Here is a 19,488-nt window from a genome sequence, read left to right as displayed (position 1 = left end):
AGGTTCTTGGCATGATAGCTTTTATGCAATGTGTAATATATGGTTAACAGTTGTGTAATACTATATTTAAAACAATGTTATGCTTAAAACGTAACTTAACTTCAGTGCCTTAAGTTAGGGGTAAGTTGAACCACGTGTTCAATTTACCCCACATCATCTGGCTCACTTTGCCCCATAGTCACCATTTTGATAAAAACGGCCTAGCTTAGCAATTCAGGCTAACCTTTAGCTTAATGATTCACATGGTTTTATATGGTGACAAATCACCAACATGTACCGTACACAACTTTAGACCTAGATACATTTGCTGTGGCACAACAGCTAGTATACCTGCAATGCAGAAAATTAACTTTAACAAAAAAAAAAAAATCTTACCTCTTGTCCCATGTGCTTCTCCTCTTCACAGCAAAATAGAAATGATGGAGTCCTTCAGAATGTATGGTCACATGACACCAAATGTGCATAGTTGCCTAAAAATAGGGGATGGGTCAACTTACCCACTGGCTCATCTTACCCCACTCTCCCCTATTGACTGTTCTGCGCTGAAGCAGTGCAAAGGCTCATCGGACTGTGTTCTGAACTCTTCCTGTCCTAGGTGAGGTGTGTTTTATTGATGTTGCAGTCAGAAGTGGGTTGATTCACTCAGGGAAAAGAGATTCAGATTTCTAAGATATTTAATTGACAATGAACACACACTCCTTGCCCAGAGGCCATCAAATCAATCTCCACCCAGATCACGGTCATGGTAACACTAATACATGTAAATAAACATAAACACTAAATCAACAGAAATGCACAACCAAATGAAGGTTGAGGGGTTAACAAAACTATAGGAAGCCCCTGAAGAGGACACTAACCTATGCTATGTCAACTTGAATGTTCCATATGTTATCTAACATGTTACCAAGATACCCAATATATACTGTGGGTTTTAGAGTTAGATTTAGAATGCATATTGGCAGTGTGTTCTCCAGACCTTCCATGGAGTCTGTAAATGGATGCTGTAATCTTTGATGTAATAAACCTTTTACAATCAAGAACAGTCTCCGGCGAATTACTCTTCTTCACGCATTGACAACACAAGACACAACACTACATTTCCGCACTGTTTCCCCCCTCGCTGGCATCTTATTTGGTCATTTTTAAAAAGATAACATTCTCATCACCTGATACTACTACACACAATAACGCTAACAACTTGTGCTAATCATTGGCTCCAATGTCTCAGTCTGGCAGTTGTTTCTATTTAAATTCTCATTCTCTTTCTGTTCTGTGTTGCCATCTTTTGGAGTCAGTGGTTGTGGTGAGTGCTGGACTTTCACTTTGAACATATCCCACTTCTCAGGAAGCAGGCCTTTGTTGAAGAGCACAGAAGCAAGGTAGGAGAAATACAAGATGGCAGCAACGGCAGACAGCATGGAGATGGTCTTAACTGGAGAGTACTAGACATAAACACCGTCCTCAAGAGTGCATCCTGGGAAGTGAATGACTGGTGTTAACCCTAGTGATGGGTCTCCACTGAGCAGTCTTAACACAGTTCCCACCAGAAAGCCCATAACAGCCCCGTAACCGTTGGAGATGTTGAAGAAGAGGACGCAGATGAGTTGAGGGAAGATTATGACGTAGTTCAGTTCAGTCCTGATGAACCAAAACAATAAGATGCTGTTTTCCAGGTTGGTCAGTGATGTACCAACTAAGCCCACTACCAAGACAGAAGCACGGATCACCCACTGAGTCTCTCTGTCTGATGCCTGCAGAAGAAAGTAGAGAGGAAGAAAAACAGGTAAACAGCAGATAATTGAGACTGTCCTGCTTTAAATAACTAACTCTTACTTTTCTTATATTTTCACTCCTCTTCCTAGTTTGTTTCTCCATCATGCCACTTTATTCCATTTATACTTTCCTGTACTCCATTCTTTTTATGTTGTGGATCAGGAGGTGAAAACCAGGCCTTGTTCTAGGCAGGGGCACGGGCAATGGCCCGAATGCTCCACCTGCCCAACTAACACTAATATCCTCCCTTCACCCCTAATTTCAAAACAATGTATTTCATTTTGTCCTTGTTGGTTAAACTAATCATAAAAATGCAAAATGAAAATAATGTTTTACTTATATATAAAACAACATGAAAGTCGAATGGTCGAAACTAATTGTCACCTGTGTTTTCCTTCACATAAATAAAGATGTTTCCACCATAAATACAGGAAATTTAGTGTTTGACCCTCAAAATGTCCTGGGGAAGTACCCCATTACCCCCCCACTTTATGTGTCCCCCCAAAGCCAGGAAAACCTGTGAATTAACACTAGTCGTTGGGCCGATAAGCAGTCTCGCGCCGGAGCTGTGGAGAACAAATGTTCTGTGTACTGCCTTATATTAGGCTACATTATATTTTGATACTTTTAATTGTCACCTGTATTTTACCTCACATAAATGAAGATGTTTCCACCATAAATGCAGGAAATGAAGTGTTTGACACTCAAAATTTCCTGTGGGAGTAACTACGGACCCCCCACTTAATGTGTTCTCATTCAAGAAATTAACACTAGTCGTTGGTAAACCAACATCTCTTACTGCCCACCCATTCAAAGCAGTCTAGAACCGGGGCTGTGGAAAGCAAATGAATTTTTCACCTGAGGCCTCAGGATGTTCTTGTATATGTTGGAGGTGAAGACAGAAGCTGCAGAAAGCAAAACAGAGTCAGCTGATGACATCACGGCGGCATCATTGGCTTTGCAAACACCAAGCCAACTTTATTTATAAGAAGACAGAAGAAATCACAATTAGAAAAATAGTAATCAAGTGAGGGGGAAATAATAAAACAAGAAAAACATGTAAGATGTAAAGTTAACATGTTTTATTTCTTTCCACCATATTAAAATTTAAAAAGCAGAAATTACTTTAGGTAACATCCAGACACACACACACACACACACACACACACACACACACACACACTTACAGTAGCTAGCTAGCAAACAAACAAATGTTTAGTTTTGTTATGGACTATAGCTACAGGCTAACTAAGTGGTTTTCAGCTAGCTAGCAAACAATGTAATGTTTTGTTAAGGAATAGCTACAGGCTAACTAAATGGCTTTAGCTAGTTTTGTTAAGGAATAGCTACAGGCTAACTAAGTGGTTTTTAGGGGATTATCCCTATGTTCCCCTGTAGCAATACATATCGGGGAGCATAAGACCCTTTTTAGAAAAAAGGTCCTATGTTCCCCGTTTTTCCCAAAAAAAAAAAAAATGTTCCCCGAGCGGGTTAGGGTTAGGGTTAGGGTTAGGTTAGGGTTAACCCTACATAGGCCTATTTGCCATGGAATTTGGCAGTAATGGTGGAAAAAGTAACAGACCGGGGAACATAAGACCCTTTTTTTGAAAAAGGGTCCTATGTTCCCCAGTCTCATACAAAGAGAGGAACATAGGACCCAGGGAACATAGGACCCGGGGAACATAGACACGCTCCCGTTTTTAGCTAGCTAGCAAACAATGAAATGTTTTGTTAAGGAATATAGATAGGCTAACTAAGTGTTTTTAGCTAACTAGCAAACAATGAAATGTACAATAAAAAATGAATACAGGCTCCCGCTAATCTTAAAAGCATTAAAGCTGTAATTTCAAAGACTTTAATTTAATTGAAATGTCTGTTAAGTCACTATGCATGCATATTTACAACCATGGAATCAACCAGACTTAAACATTTGGCGCTGTGAGCCTCCAAGCGACGGGACTGCCAACTAAGTGGCCATAGGCTACCATAGAAACTAAGACAAGACATTTCTAAAAGAAGGCAGACAGTGCAATTTTTCTAACCTGCTCTGTGTCGCATATATTTGAAACCACAAACCACATCAACGCGTTCGGCAGAGACCTTTCTCTCTGGTGATAATAATATTTTGCCGATTGGACTCACAGTTTTTTTTAATTAAAGGAACTTGAGAGGTATAATCTCCATTAAATTAACTTTTTGACCTGTCAAAAAAATGTTGTCTGCCCACCCTCCTCCACTCCCTCACTGTACCCCAATCAGCATAGCAACTGGTGCTGCTGTTACCACACATGCACACACACACAAACACACACACACACACACACACACACACACACACACACACACACATACACACACTAAACCTGTTTGAGTCGTGACTCACTCGGATCTTTCACCAGACTCTTTAAATTAACTCATGAGTCACGAGTCTCTAGTATCATTAACTCGGAGTTCTACTACAATTCAATCTAAAATGATAACAGCGCCACACACAAACCTCTTGCAACATTAGCTACTACTAGTCCTAGCCATCTTAGCTGCCAAAAGCGTTATATAACTTACAATTTCAAAAGGCAACCACAACTCCACAAGTCAACTCAAGCGACTGAGTGAGCAGAGAGACAGTCCGAGACAGGTTATAGGAACTTCCCGACCTGCAGAGTCAGAGCCGGGGGGAGGTGATGGCGCAGTGGATATGACACATTCCTTTGGTGTGGGAGATCTAGGTTCAATTCCCACTGTGATACATCAACCAATGTTGAGTGAGACACTTAAACCATAGTTGCTCCAGAGGCACGCATCCTCTGACATATATAGCAACTGTAAGTCGCTTTGTTGTAAAGACTCATGAGTCAGTCACACGAATCAGCCGGCTACATTGTCGTGAGTGGATCTGTAGCAGACAAGCGAGTGAAGTCTCTCCTCGAATCAGGGTAAAGCAAATCCACAAGAAAAGCCATTCTTTCACTTCTGAAATAACATACAATGTTCTGCACGTAGCCTAGCTAGGCCTACTGTGGGTTTGGTGTATAAATGTAGTATATTAAAATGCAATTAGGTCGAGCAGACAGTCCGAAACATTGCAAGCTCACCTTGGCTTGCCTATAGTAGTAATACTGACTCAAGTGATTAGCACAACCCGGATCAGTTTAGTGAGTTGTTCAGAGTAACCCAAATCCTTAAAAGGAATCGAGTTTGCCAGGCCTAACACACACACACACACACACCTGGCCTATGAACCTCAATGATACAGCTTACTTAGGACTAGTAAGCTGTGTTTGAAACCGTTCCCTGTCATGGAGATAGGGAACGGCCATTTTGTAGTATTGTTCAAATTATCCACTGTATATATATATATATATATATATATATATATATATATATATATATATATATATATATATATATATATATATATATATATATGTGGAATAGTGAGTGAGTGAAAGAGGGAATGGTTTCTAACAAAGCTGTAATATACAGCTACGTCCATCACGTAGCAGGCACACTGTCAAAAAAATTGTGAAATGTTCTAGTTCCATTTACTAATGTATCAACATCAATTTCACATTACTGGTGTCTCCTGCTTTGCATTATAAATACAGTTTCTATTTCATTTAAAGACACATCTGTTGAATTAAAGATAAACCTAAACTTGGTATTATTATTATTATTATTATTATTATTTTAATAATTATTAATTAATCTGATTTCATACTTCAACCTCAGTAACACAGCATGACTCAAGTGTATTATGGTAACATCAGGGATACATGGAATCATTTGTGTGGGTCAGGTTGTGCAGCAATAACAATTTGCTTGTGTTTACAAGACACAGATGACTTCCCTTAAACTGTAAAAACACTCCCTCACTTCCTCTTGTTTAAGTCCATACATACAGTATCCTTTCAAATGTAATTTCAAACTCTTACCAATAATAAAAGATGAGCTGAATGCCATTAACATCACCATTACCCAGGTTAGTCCCATAGAAGGCGTGTACACCATCTCAGCTGTGCCAACAATGACGCCTCCTCCGACAAACGTAGCTATGGGATGGATTAACACACAGCAAGTCATTTGGTGAACAAACGGCAGCTATTTGGACCATTTGGACTCATTACAGGTTTTCTTTCACACATTCAAAGAGTTCTGTCTGATGTAATACGGAGGAAGATAGTTCATTGCATACATTTTAAATATGTTTTTGTTGTTGCAAATATCTACCTTATCCTAATATTTATTGAGCCCTGGAGCTCTGCAATAATTCCTACCCCGTAGAAGGTTTTAAAGTTCAGTTTGTCAAACCTCCTTTCAGATAGATTTTTGTTGAACTTTATGATCATTTTGGAGGCTGCTGTTTGTGGTGTTGTTGAATTATTGTGCACTATACTGAGACGTATTTCCAATATTTTATCCACCCCAATTATATCAGGGAGGTCTGAGTATTTTTTTTTGTTATATACTTTATTTTTCAAGTTTTTGTACAAAGAATGGGCAGCAACAATACAATAAGTACCAGTAAGTATGGTTGCAATATGATGTGACAATATAAATCAGATGCTAGCCATGTAGTGCCCTTATTGAAACAAAAGAAACAACGAAAAAGGGAAAAACGAGAAACAAAAACAGAAGAAATGCACACATATGCCTGCGCACCTGAATGCATACATGCACGTGTTCACTTACTACCATATGTCCAAAAAGTTGAAACATACTCATGTACATAATTGCACACATACGCTTGCATACATTCACAAGAACGAAACATGAGAGAACTGTGGGGATGCGAGTAGGTCACCATTGATTACAGCGATATGGCCATTGTTCTCCTTAACCAAAATATACAAGGCATTAAGGCAGGCTATCAACCCTTCTTATAATATAGGCGTTCCATTTTTCCCATGCACCAGGCATCACCTTCGTCCCTTTGTAATCTGAGGCTAAAAGTCAGTAGCATAGTTTGAATATCTTTAATTATGACTCTCCACTGGTTAACCGTGGGAGGTTCCGTGTTGAGCCATCTTCTTGTTATGGCTTTTTTGCTCGCAGCCATGAAGATTTTTAGGAGGTATCTGTCTTTCTTTGGTAATTCAGTGTCCATATTACCCAGGTAGAATGATAAGCAAGCCAAATTAAAATTATACTGCAAGAGTTCCCTCATTATGCTTTCCACTCCTCCCCAGAAGGGTTTAAGAGCGGGGCAGCTCCAAAATATGTGTGTATGATCCGCCATACTGTGCCCACATCCTCTCCAACATGTAGGTAGTAGTCCTGTCTGCCTAGACTTTTGCTTTGGTGTTATAAAGAATCTGATGCAATTTTTCCAGGATAAATCTCTCCACACTTGTGAGGCCGTAGTGGTGATTTGTGTGTTAATTATATTTGTCCAGTCTTCAGAAGCAATTACTGTTCCCAATTCTTTTTCCCATTTCGCCTTGCTTGAGTGGCCTCTTAATTCAGCTATATATCTGTATAGTTCTCCAATGATCTTTCTGGACAGTTTTGTATTATAGGCTTTGATAAACATTTTGGTAACGCCTGATATATTTTCCTGTATAAGTCCTTTAATGTTCTTATCAAAGTAGTGCCGGAGTTGGAGGTACCTATAGAAGTCCTGCCGAGCAAGGCCGTATCTGTCTGAGATGGTTTTGAAGTCTATGAAATTCTGGTTTTCGACTAATAGACATAGCGTGGAGAGTCCTTTCCACGCCCATTGAGTGAAGCCTCCATCACTCATACCTGGTTGGAAATCTAGGTTGTTTGTTGGCCACATTAAAACTCAAATTTCTTTCTGAATCTTAAGTTGTTTCACCAGGCCAAAACAGGTTTCTAAAGAGAATCTAACCCACTGGCTCGGGATATCATACTGTTTAGCCAACATTGGGCATCCTAATAAACTCTGTATAGGTCTGTCTGACAGTGATAACTCCACCTCCTTCCATTTTGCAAAGTAGTCTATATTGCACCAGAGCAATAATGGTCTTATTTGTGCCGCTAAATAGTAATCTTTGAGTCTTGGTAAGCTCATCCCCCCACTGCACTTTGGCAGTTGTAAAGTCTTATATCTCACCCTGGGGGCTTTGCCATTCCAGATAAAATGGGATATCATCTTATCCCATTCTCTAAACTGACTATCAGGGACACAAATGGGTAGGGACTGGAACAGATAAAGTAATCTGGGAAAGATATTTGTCGTTATTGTCAGGATTCTGTTGCCAATTTCCAGGGGAAGGGAGGCCCATCTGTCTAGGTCTTCCCGTATCCGTGAATTAATACTTACATAATTTTCCAAGAATAACTGTGGTATGTCCTTTGTTAAATTAACTCCCAGGTATTTAATAGAAGTAGAGTCCCAGCTGAACTTGTACTTATCCTTAAGATCTAATGATGGCACAAAATTGAACGTCAATGCTTGTGTTTTATCAACATTAAGGTTGTAGCCTGACAGGGTTCCATACAACCGCAGGAAATCCATTAATCTCGGTATTCCCGACTCTGGATTCTTTAGGCTGACCAAGACGTCGTCCGCATAGAGACATATTTTGTATTCTCTATCTTTTATTGTGATGCCCTCCAAGTCGGGATTCTGCCTTATGGCTTGAGCAAGAGGTTCAATAAAAAGATTAAAGAGTGTTGGGCTGGCTGGGCAGCCCTGGCGGCAGCTGTGTTGCAGGTGAATAGTTCCTGACAGGCCTCCATTTACCTTAAATCTGGCTATGGGGGACGTGTATAATGTTTCAATGCCTTTAATGAACTTATGATGGAAACCAAATTTTCCCATAACTGTATAAAGAAACCCCCACCCCACCGAGTCAAATGCTTTTTCCGCATCCATACTAAGTAGGATAGCTCCAATTTTCTCCTTTTTTATATATTCAATAGTGTGGAGGGTCCTCCTTATATTGTCCTGAGTCTGTCTATCTTTAATAAACCCGGTTTGGTCTTCATCAATCAAAAAAGGCATCACTTCCTCCAGTCTTTTGGTTAAAATAGCTGCATATAATTTGTAATCTTGGTTTAAAACACTGATAGGTCTATATGATTCGCATTCCTTCCGGTCCTTGCCCTCTTTTGGAATCACTGAGAGAGTAGCCTCCCTCCAAGATGGGGGGAGGACCCCCTCCCTCACGGTATAATTGAAGCTTCTATGTAGCATTGGTATCAACTGCTCCTTCAGCGATTCATACCATTCCCCTGCCAATCTGTCCCTGGAGACTTAGAGGACTTCAGGGAGGAGATTGCCTTATCAAGGGAGGTCTGAGTATTGACCGCCTCGTTCCCTCGACTCTGTGTGCGTTGTGTATAAATGCGTTAAAGTATCCATCAAGTCAGCTGGAACCTTGTTTGTAGTGTTAATTTGTAGTGTTAATTTAACACTAATAATTTCAGAATATGCAAAAGGCAAATATCAACTGAACATTATAAAGGTATTGGAACTGCATTTTGACACAGGGCCACGCAAGACAGGACACTATGACTAATAAGGCAGGAGCCACTTTATATGCCTTATCATTTTGATTAAATATTGTGCTAAAAGGTATAAAATGTAGCCTAACTTTTGTCGGTTGGTGTTTGTAAACACACAGCGTACAAAGTTAGTTTTTGTCAAACCTTTTTTTAGAGAGATTTTGATTCAACTTGGTGATCATTTTGGATGATTTTGGAGGCTGCTGTTTGTGGTGTTGTTGAACAGCCTAAAGGTCGTTTTATGCTTCTGCGTAAAATCTACGCCGTTGCTACGCATGTAGGTCCATGAAGACACAAACCTATGCCAGACCCTACGCCGTAGCCTGACGTGCACCTCTCAAAAAATTTAACTACACTTTGTTTCTCTCACTATGAGCAGCTTATTGCAGCTTATATTTCATTAGACTGTTTGTGTAAGAACTCTGTGGAATGCTTATATTCTATCGTTATAGCTCCATGCAGAATTATGTTATTATATATTAATATGGACAGATATATCAATTTATTTAAAACATCTTGTTGCTTAATGGAAACTGTTTCTATGAGTTTGCAGCCAACAGTTATAACACCACTGTAAAGAAGATATTTTATAATCGTATAAATATATTCCCTTAATAATCACAACCTTGTAATTCACAGTTTCCGTCCTAGTTGTGTCAGCTGTGTTCCCCTCACCTGTCGTTGTGAAGATCCCCACCACCAAGCCAATGCTCCGGTTTCCCAGCAGGGCCATCTCCGTTCCAGTGGCTGCACTTTTCTTCTGTTCCCTTTTGGACTTGAAAGAAGCCCAGATGCCGGTCCCAAGGACCAGCAGGTAGAAAAACACCATCACTATCACTCCTGGGATGTTAACAGCCATGATGGATGCTGACTGGCTTCTTCACTAGCTGAAGTCTGACTGACTGACTGACTCACTGGCTGACTGACCGTTAAAGAAAAGGGGGACAACATAAAAGAGAAAAAAAAGGAAAGCTCCTCCACTTTAAGTATTTGTCAATGCCCTCTGGTGAAATAGATTGTTACAGGTTTGGCTAGTTAGTTACTTGTCAGGGGTGGACATGGCACAACAACGTCATGATTAAATATTTGTGTTAGCAAGCAGCTGAACAAGTGAGTGTATACAACACACTGTAACGTTCGGCAGGACACCGTTGTACCCTATATTGACTGTTCTGCGCTGAAGCAGTGCAAAGGCTCATGGGACTGTGTTCTGAACTGTTCCTGTCCTAGTTGAGGTGTGTTTTATTGATGTTGCAGTCAGAAGTTGTTTTTTTTTGCATTTATTTATTTAAAACAGGGACAATTTACAATATACATTAACCTTAGACAGGAGAGATGCATTTTACCAGGTTGTAGCACTTGTGCTAATTTCCACCTGTAGTCCCTGTAGTTTGTTTCCAGACTACAACGAAACAGGGGCAGCAGTGTTTCCAACGGTCTCTGGTTAGGGGCTCTGTAACACCGGAGTAGTGTGGACTCGAGTCGTAAATGTAGCAAAAGATATTTGTTTTAAAACCGAAATGTAGTAGTTGATGTAGCCCCCTAGATGCAGCAATAGATCGGGGTAAGGCTACATTTCCGCACTGTTTCCCCCCTCTCTGGCATCTTATTTGGTCATTTTTAAAAAGAGAACATTCTTATCACCTGATACTACTACACACAATAACCCTAACAACTTGTGCTAATCATTGGCTCCACTGTCTCAGTCTGGCAGTTGTTTCTATTTAAAGGTACTCTAAGTGATGTCACACGTTTTTTAGGCTACAACATGTTTTGTCACATACAGCAAACATCTCCTCACTATCCGCAAGCTACCAGTCCCCTAAACACACTGTAAAAAAACATGGTCTCTGTAGACAGCCTAGGGTCCACACACGCCAACAAAAACAAAGTGGTCCAACCTGGACCATGCAAACATACACAAAACGTGTTCCAGTGTTCAGCCAATAACGGACAAGAAGGATTTGGGGGGGGTGGGGGGTTAGTGCGCTGAAGCACAGAAGGGAGGGAACAGGATGAGGAGGAGGGAAGAAAGAAGAAGTACAAGAAGAAACTGGACTTTCACTTTGAACACATCCCACTTCTCAGGAAGCAGGCCTTTGTTGAAGAGCACAGAAGCAAGGTAGGAGAAATACAAGATGGCAGCAACGGCAGACAGCATGGAGATGGTCTTAACTGGAGAGTACTGGACATAAACACCGTCCTCAAGAGTGCATCCTGGGAAGTGAATGACTGGTGTTAACCCTAGTGATGGGTCTCCACTGAGAAGTCTTAACACAGTTCCCACCAGGAAGCCCATAACAGCCCCGTAACCGTTGGAGATGTTGAAGAAGAGGACGCAGACGAGTTGAGGGAAGATTACATCGTAGTTCACTTCAGCCCTGATTAACCAGAACAATAAGATGCTGTTGTCCAGGTTGGTCAGTGATGTAGAAACTAAGCCCACTGCCAAGACAGAAGCACGGATCACCCACTGAGTCTCTCTGTCTGATGCCTGTAGAAGAAAGTAGAGAGAAAGAAAAACAGGTAAACAGCAGATAATTGAGACTGTCCTGCTTTAAATAACTCTCTCATACTTTTCTTATATTTTCACTCCTCTTCCTAGTTTGTTTCTCCATATTGCCAATTTATTCCATTTATACTTTCCTGTACTCCATTCTTTTCATGTTGTGGATCAGGAGGTGAAAACCAGGCCTTGTTCTAGGCAGGGGCACGGGCAATGCCACCCCGAATGCTCCACCTGCCCAACTAACACCAATATCCTCCCTTCACCCCTAATTTATAAACAACGTATTATTTTCATTTGGCATTTTTATGATTGGTTTAACCAACGAGGCCAAATGAAAATAATGTTTTACTTATATCTAAAACAACATGAAAGTCACAGTAATTGTCACCTGTGTTTTCCTTCACATAAATAAAGATTTCTCCACCATAAATGCAGGAAATTTAGTGTTTGACCCTCAAAATGTCCTGGGGAAGTACCCCATTACCCCCCCCACTTAATGTGTACCCCCCAAAGCCAGGAAAACCTGTGAATTAACACTAGTCGTTGGGCCGATAAGCAGTCTAGCGGTCTGTGGGCTGTGGAGAACAAATGTTCTGTGTACTGCCTTATATTAGGCTACATTATATTTTGATACTTTGAATTGTCACCTGTATTTTACTATTACTGGAGCAAATTGCATTTCATTTACTATCAACCGTACTGATTTCTTACGAATAATAAGATGTCATCAATCATTATCCAGGTCTTTTCCAGCCCTGGTGCACCAATCCAGGGAGCGTGTAAGGTGTTGTTCATCAGTGTCTGGCTAATGTCCAAGGAGTAAGAGCTCATCAAAACAAAGGGAACACAGATCCACTGCAGAGACAAATAGAAATGGAAAGATTTAAACACACGCAACTTTTATGTACGTCCTTTAGAGTGTTTTATTCCTTGTGTAAGAGTGTTTTCTTAAAACAAAAAGCTAACACTATGAAAACTAAATGTAAACTAAACTCACCAAGCTGAAGAATATGAGCACAAGCTGTATAATATCTGTGTAGGCCACAGAGTAGAGACCTCCCAGCAGTGTGTAGGTAATGGCGACAGCAGCAGAGATCCAAACGCACGCAGTGAAGGACAAATCCAAGACCACACTCATGGTTCCTCCTGTCAGACATATTGTATCAGTGACATTTTATAACCAGTCTTTGTGTGAATATTACCCATTTATATATCAGTGAATTAATCATAGGTCAGAATTTATATCCATGTATACAGTTATTTCACTTATTTAAACATAAAGGGATTCCTTAACAAATAAAGGAATTGTAAACAAAGTTACATATATAGTAAAACATAATGAGAGTGAGTGTATAACATACCTAAACAAATGAGTGTTAAGGGCACACAGAGCACATCCATTAAAAGTGAAACCAAGCAGATTCCAGCTGTTAGTACTTTTCCATACTTGGCATGGAAAGGGTCCAGCATCGTCACATACTTTCTTTCCCTCATTGGTTTAGCAAACACCAAGCAACCTTGATTTAAAAAGAGGACAGAGGACATTACAATACGAAAAAATATGAATCCGTTCAGGGGGAAAAACCAAACCAATAAAAACATGTAAGGGTCACATGTGTAAGATCACATACAGCAACAAGCTGTATTTAATAATTTACAGCATATTAATAAAAAGCAGAAATCACTCAAGTTTATTAAGGTAACATCAAAATACTGTACATGGTATAACTTGTGTGTGTCAGGTTGTGCAGCACTAACATTTTGCCACAAACGACTTCCCTTAAACTGATAAAACACTCCCCTTGTTTCAGTCCATACATACAGTATTCTGTCAAATTAACAAAGTCATTTTAAACTCTGACCAATAATAAAAGATGAGCTGAACGCCATTAACGTCAGAACTACCCAGGTTAGGCCAAAATAGAGTGTATACACCATCTCAGCTGTGCCAACAATGAAGCTTCCTCCAACAAACGTAGCTGTAGGATGGATTAACACAGCATTTAGTAGACAAACCGCAGCTATTTGGACTATTTAGACCATATAATTCAATAATTCAATAATTCAATACTTCATTCATAATTCCTACCATGTCATCAGTTGCTGTCGTCTAAATTAATGATTCCGAGAAAATTGTGACTAATAGAAAACACAACTTATTTCAGGTTTGATTTCATACATTCAAAGAGCTCTGTCTGATGTAATACAGAGGAAGAGAGTTTATTGCATACATTTAAATATTTTGTGGTTTTGTAAATATCTTCCTTATCCGGATATTTATTGAGCCCTGAAGCTCTACAATAATTCCTACCCCCTTGAAGGTTTTAATTTGCCAAACCTGTTTTTAGAGAGATTGTTGTTGGTTTTGAGGTCGATTATTTACTGTCCTGTTCCCCTCGACTCGTGTGCGTTGTGTGTAAATGTGTTTAAGTATCCAAGTCAGCTGGAACCTGGTTTGCGGTGTTAATTGAACACTTATAATTGAAGAATATGCACAAGGCAAATATCAAGTGAACATAATAAAGGTATTGGAACAAGATATTGACACAAAAGGTATAAATGTAGCCTAACTTCAGAGGCGCGGGAACTAGGGGTGCTGCAGGTGCTGACCCCCTGTTGGTGCTGCAGGACCCCCTGTTGGCAAACTGCGATGAAATAAAATGATAGCTTATAAATATCTCTGGTTGTTGTTTCTGTTCCACAACATTTTGTATGTCATGTTTGGGGTGTGGGATGAAGAGAGGGATAATTTTAGTAATTATTGTATCAGCTCTACATCCACAAACAAGAGGGATTTTCACTGAGGTGGAACAGCTGATCCACTTCTGCCTCTGTTTACCAGTGTCTACGGCTGGCTCCAAAAGGTCTTTCTCAGCTCTTCGCTGCCTGAAAAGCTGGCTCCGTAGCACTATCACTCAGAGTAAACTTTCACACATGGCACTGCTTCACGTCCACAAAGACATTTTGGATGATCTGGATATTCAGGGTCTCATGGTAGAGTTTATCAGCTGAACTCCAGAGCGCAAATCTACGTTTGGTGTACCGAAATCATTAAGGTAGAGACACTGTGTCTTACATCTCTGCGTCTTTTTCCCGCCTCCGTGCAGGCCCAGATGGTAGCCTATATTTAGCCTAGTATGATTCTGATTTATGTATGCCTATTATAAAGAAACAAATAGTCTGTAACTCTTTAGAATTTGTCACATACTGTCGGAATAGAAAGATTTTGCATAGTCTGTTACTTTGTGGCACGTAGACCTTTTCTTGGCCAGATGCGGTTTATGAACACTTAATCTACTTGTGGTTGTTTTAAAATAAACATACATTGTCATCTAGACAACCAATCCATCCCCCCCCCTGCAACTCCGCAGGAAGATGCCGCATTGCCGTATTTTGTGTGAATGCAGAGCTTCATGCTGTCTGTGTGTGTGTCGGTTATACTGCAGCGGTATCAGACTTTAAGGGGCGTGACAAAGCAGGGGTTCTTGAGAATAAAAATGGTCCGCACACCTTGCACACTGTTATTGGCTGTGGGGCCCAAAAAGTCCCTCACACAGCAAAATAACAAGAAAAGAGAGAATCCTGCAGTTACAGACATCGCCACACATTCCTACTTGTCATAAGTAATGATTGAGAGGGATTACTTTTGTATTAGTCTATACATTGTGTTTTTTGGTAAGGGTAGGGCATATACAAAATTAGCAAAATTAGGCAAAAGTTAGCAAAGAAATAAGAAGTTGTGATAATTAACTTTAAGATGATGGTGATAAATGCAGCAGTCATCAAACAACTGCCAACAGCAAAGAAATATGGTGTCACAGAATGTAATGCCAGAGATGGCGAGCCCAAAAAAACAGCAAAACAATCAAAGAAAAGCATACCATGGCCCCCAAACCAGCCGCTTGCATAACATTGACTGGAGCGTTTGTGAATATGTGATTAAAAAATGAATTGAGGGAGTGCCCATCACTCCAGATGTCATTCAAGTGAAAGCCTCTGAAATCGGCAGAGAGTTTAAAGCAAGCCTTGGCTGCTGCAGAAAAACGATGTGGCATAATGGAATGTGTTTGCAGCAGTCAAAGTTTAACTAATATTACTTTAGTTTAATTGACTTCCTTGAAAAAAAACCTTTGAGTCAACAAGGAAGAGGAAGAGTGACCAAGCACGGAGGAAGCCCAGGGCCCCCATCTGGAGCCAGGCACAGATGGAGGGCTCGTCAGCGAGCACCTGGTGGCCGGGCTTGCCACAGAGTCCAGCCGGGCACAGCCAGAAAAAGCTAAAAGGCACCCTTCTCTCCATCCTATGGGCCCTCCTTCCTGTGGGAGGAACCACTGGGGTCGAGTGCACTGCCACATGAGTGGCTTGACTTGTACCCCAGTACACAAGAGGGTTGTTCTCAATTGTTTTTGCGAGTAACCATTGAGAACACCATTAGCTGTTTAAGTTTAATTACTAAGGTTAACTAGCATTTTAGTTAGCAATAATTAGTCTGTGCCTATGTTATCTCCTTACATATACCTACGCTTTCCGTCTCTGCTAGATTGGGAATGATTGAGATTTCTCTTGTCACAGCTACCAGAAGACTTATAACTTTCAGACGGGTTGCTCACATCACATTTATGTCGTCTCTCTCAGTTGGAGGCTGCTCAGTAACACTCGGCGCTCACCGGAAAAGTGCTTCTAATGGCCTTCACTGGTCTCCGTCCAGAGCAACGGGATCTGTTGGTCCATTCTTATATACAGTCTATGGTTTTTACAGGTATATCTGGCGACCCTGTCAAATGGGCAGTTGATACCAACACCAGTGTTGGGTGTAACCAAAGTAACGCGTTACAGTAACGTAACTACTGTTTCAGGTAAAAAGTAGTGTAACGTGCTAAAACTAAAAATTTGGTAACGAAACGTAGTTCCTTTTCAATTCGGCGCCACGTTACTTTTCCCAGGGACAGATTTGACAGCGACACTGTCTTCTCCATATGGGACGTGACAGAGGCTGGTAGCAGAGTAATCATGGCAAGCGAGAAGCAGCCAAAGCTAACTTTTGAGAGCTTTTTAAACTTCGTGGCTTTTTGCTGGACGGCGCTCTGAGCCAGGCAGACACAAAGCTGACAACCTCACAGATAGATGCGGTGGAGATGGTCTCATACATACACCTAGCGGACCGCTGTGGACTTGTGTCGGTTGCACGGACACGAAAGGATTTCCAGAAAAGAGGCTGCATGTGTCTACGACAATGCATGGACCATCGTGGCTGCGCGACCGGTACAAGTCGATACAGACATTACATAGTATACACTAACACCGTGTACTGTGATGACCTGCTGATGTGCATTCAACCCGCGCTGGACTCGTTCATAATGAATCAGCCGTCACTCTGTGAGGAGAGAATCCAGCCTGCAGTGGAGTTCAGACACTTCACTGATAAACCAGAGATTGGCTTTATAGTCAAAGATAGTTTTTGTATAATTAACTTCAGTCTCTGCCAGAGACCCCTGCTTTTAAAAGTAACGTAAAAGTAACGAGTAAAGTAAAAAGTTACTTTCCATAGGGGGTAACTAAGTAAAATAACGGATTACTTTTTTAAGAAGTAATGAGTAAAGAGCAAACACTACTTTTTAAAAGTAACTTCCCCAACACTGACCAACACACACGCCAAAACACAAACAGATAATCCGCCAAATACTGGTTCTAGCCTTGTTGTCAGAAAAGATAGTAATTTAGCATGTTTCCTTAATATCTGATGACATATTGTAGTCATTTTTGGATTTAACATAGCACATATATTACATATTGCAACTTTAATGGAAACTGTTTCTATAATTTTGCAGCCAGAAGATATAACCCCTACCATGTAAAGAACTTTCAAGATATTTTATATTCTTATAAATATTTTTCCTTAATAATCACAACCTTGTAATTCACAGTTTCTGTCCCAGCTGTGTTCCTCTCACCTGTCATTGTGAAGATCCCCACCACCAAGCCAATGCTCCGGTTTCCCAGCAGGGCCATCTCTGTTCCAGTGGCTGCACTTTTCTTCTGTTCCCTTTTGGACTTGAAAGAAGCCCAGATGCCGGTCCCAAGGACCAGCAGGTAGAAAAACACCATCGCTATCACTCCTGGGATGTTAACAGCCATGATGGATGCTGACTGGCTTCTTCACTAGCTGATGTCCGACTGACTGACTGACTGACTGACTGATTAAGTTTTAAGGAAAACAGGAGCAACATAGCAGAGAAAAACAGAAAGTTTCTTGAATGTATATATTCATCAAAGCCCTCCGGTAAAATAGATGGTTACAGGTTTTGCAGGTGTATTACTTGGCAGTGCAACGCCATGATTAAATATTTGTGTTAGCAAGCAGTTGAACAAGTAAGTGTTTAAACGTCATCAGCGCACACGGGGCAACAAGCGCACGTTAACACAGGCGCTCACAAGAGGCACAAAGGCAGTGATGCTCGGCTGCAGTAGCCCAGGTGACTTACAAACTCTATCCACATGATGCTGCAGGGAAGAATTCCGGGTCCTCTTGCTGTCATATTTAACCAACAGGTTCATCGCTACCGACCTTGACAACTATGTAGAAATACTTCTATACAGTAGGAAAACTGTCAGTTGGTCCTTTAGAGTCTACTGCTCCAAAAGTTACTCCGTTAAAAGATCAGATGCTGTATGGGATCACATGACATCATATTGTTGTGTCTGGAAATGAAACGACTATCATCCAAGAATCATTTTTGAAAACAGAGTTGACCTTCCACTACTCTTAACTTTTCCGTTCACACTTGGACAGCCCAGTTAGAGGTGGAAGATTAAAAGGAGGCAGCAAGTGAAGGGAAGACGGAAGGAGCAAAGAAAGGAGAAACTTTCATTGTGTTTATATTCTGATACTATTACGTTAAATGTTGCCTGAAGGTCTACAAAAGTACTGTTTACATTTGAAATCCTGCTTTATTTTGGATAACTGTCTTCTCAGTGGGGACAGAAAACATGTCATACCATGGCACAGAATGTTTTTAAACATTTGTTTTTAAAAATTTTAAAATGGTTCATATAAAATTAGAATTAGTTCCCAGTTTAGGTAAAGAAATATTTTACCTGTGTATTGTACAGTACCAGACAGTTATAATGTTAATGCCAGTGTACAACAACAAAAATCTGAATGCAAACGAAAGTCAATAATAACTCCTTGTGATTTTTTTTTCTCCCTGGTGGCTCGCTGCAGTAAAGGTCATAAACCCTATGTTAATCGATAGGACATGGGCCAAACTAAAAACATCAAAGTACACTTCAAATACATTTTTTCCCAAAGATTGTTTCTGTCATTTTAGGTAGCTCTTATGATGCTGATGTTTGTTCAAGTGTACAAGGTTTTTATTAGTTATTTGATGCTATAAAAAGTGTGAAACGTCATGATTGACAGCTGGGATTGACTCGTGATTGGTTTAGCGGGTGTATGGGCGGGACTTTAATACCGCAGCTCCGCTGCCCTATCACTTCTGCACAGACTCCAAAATTTGAAAATGGCGTTACCTGTATCCTAGATATTGTGGCTTCACCTTTGGACAGTGGGAGGAAGTGGAGACGCGTCGTCAGAGGTGTATAAAGTACTAGAGAACCATACTTGAGTAAAAGTACAAGTGCTCTATCAAAAAAGTGACTTGAGTAGAAGTTGAAGTGCTCTTTAAGCACCACACTTAAGTAGAAGTACTAAAGTATTCAAAAATGTTTGTACTTAA

The 19,488-nt window shown here is 40.5% G+C and overlaps 1 pseudogene; it reads right to left on the bottom strand.

Moving 5' to 3' along the window:
- Nucleotides 1-1,190: 1,190 nt before the first annotated feature.
- LOC116036164 lies at nucleotides 1,191-17,915 on the bottom strand (annotated as a pseudogene).
- Nucleotides 17,916-19,488: the final 1,573 nt, after the last annotated feature.

The sequence above is a fragment of the Sander lucioperca genome, chromosome 15 (genome assembly GCF_008315115.2).
Source record: "Sander lucioperca isolate FBNREF2018 chromosome 15, SLUC_FBN_1.2, whole genome shotgun sequence".
In the NCBI taxonomy this organism is placed as follows: Eukaryota; Metazoa; Chordata; class Actinopteri; order Perciformes; family Percidae; genus Sander; species Sander lucioperca.
Note: the sequence above shows the minus strand (reverse complement) of the source record. Positions and strands in the feature narration are given on the sequence as shown.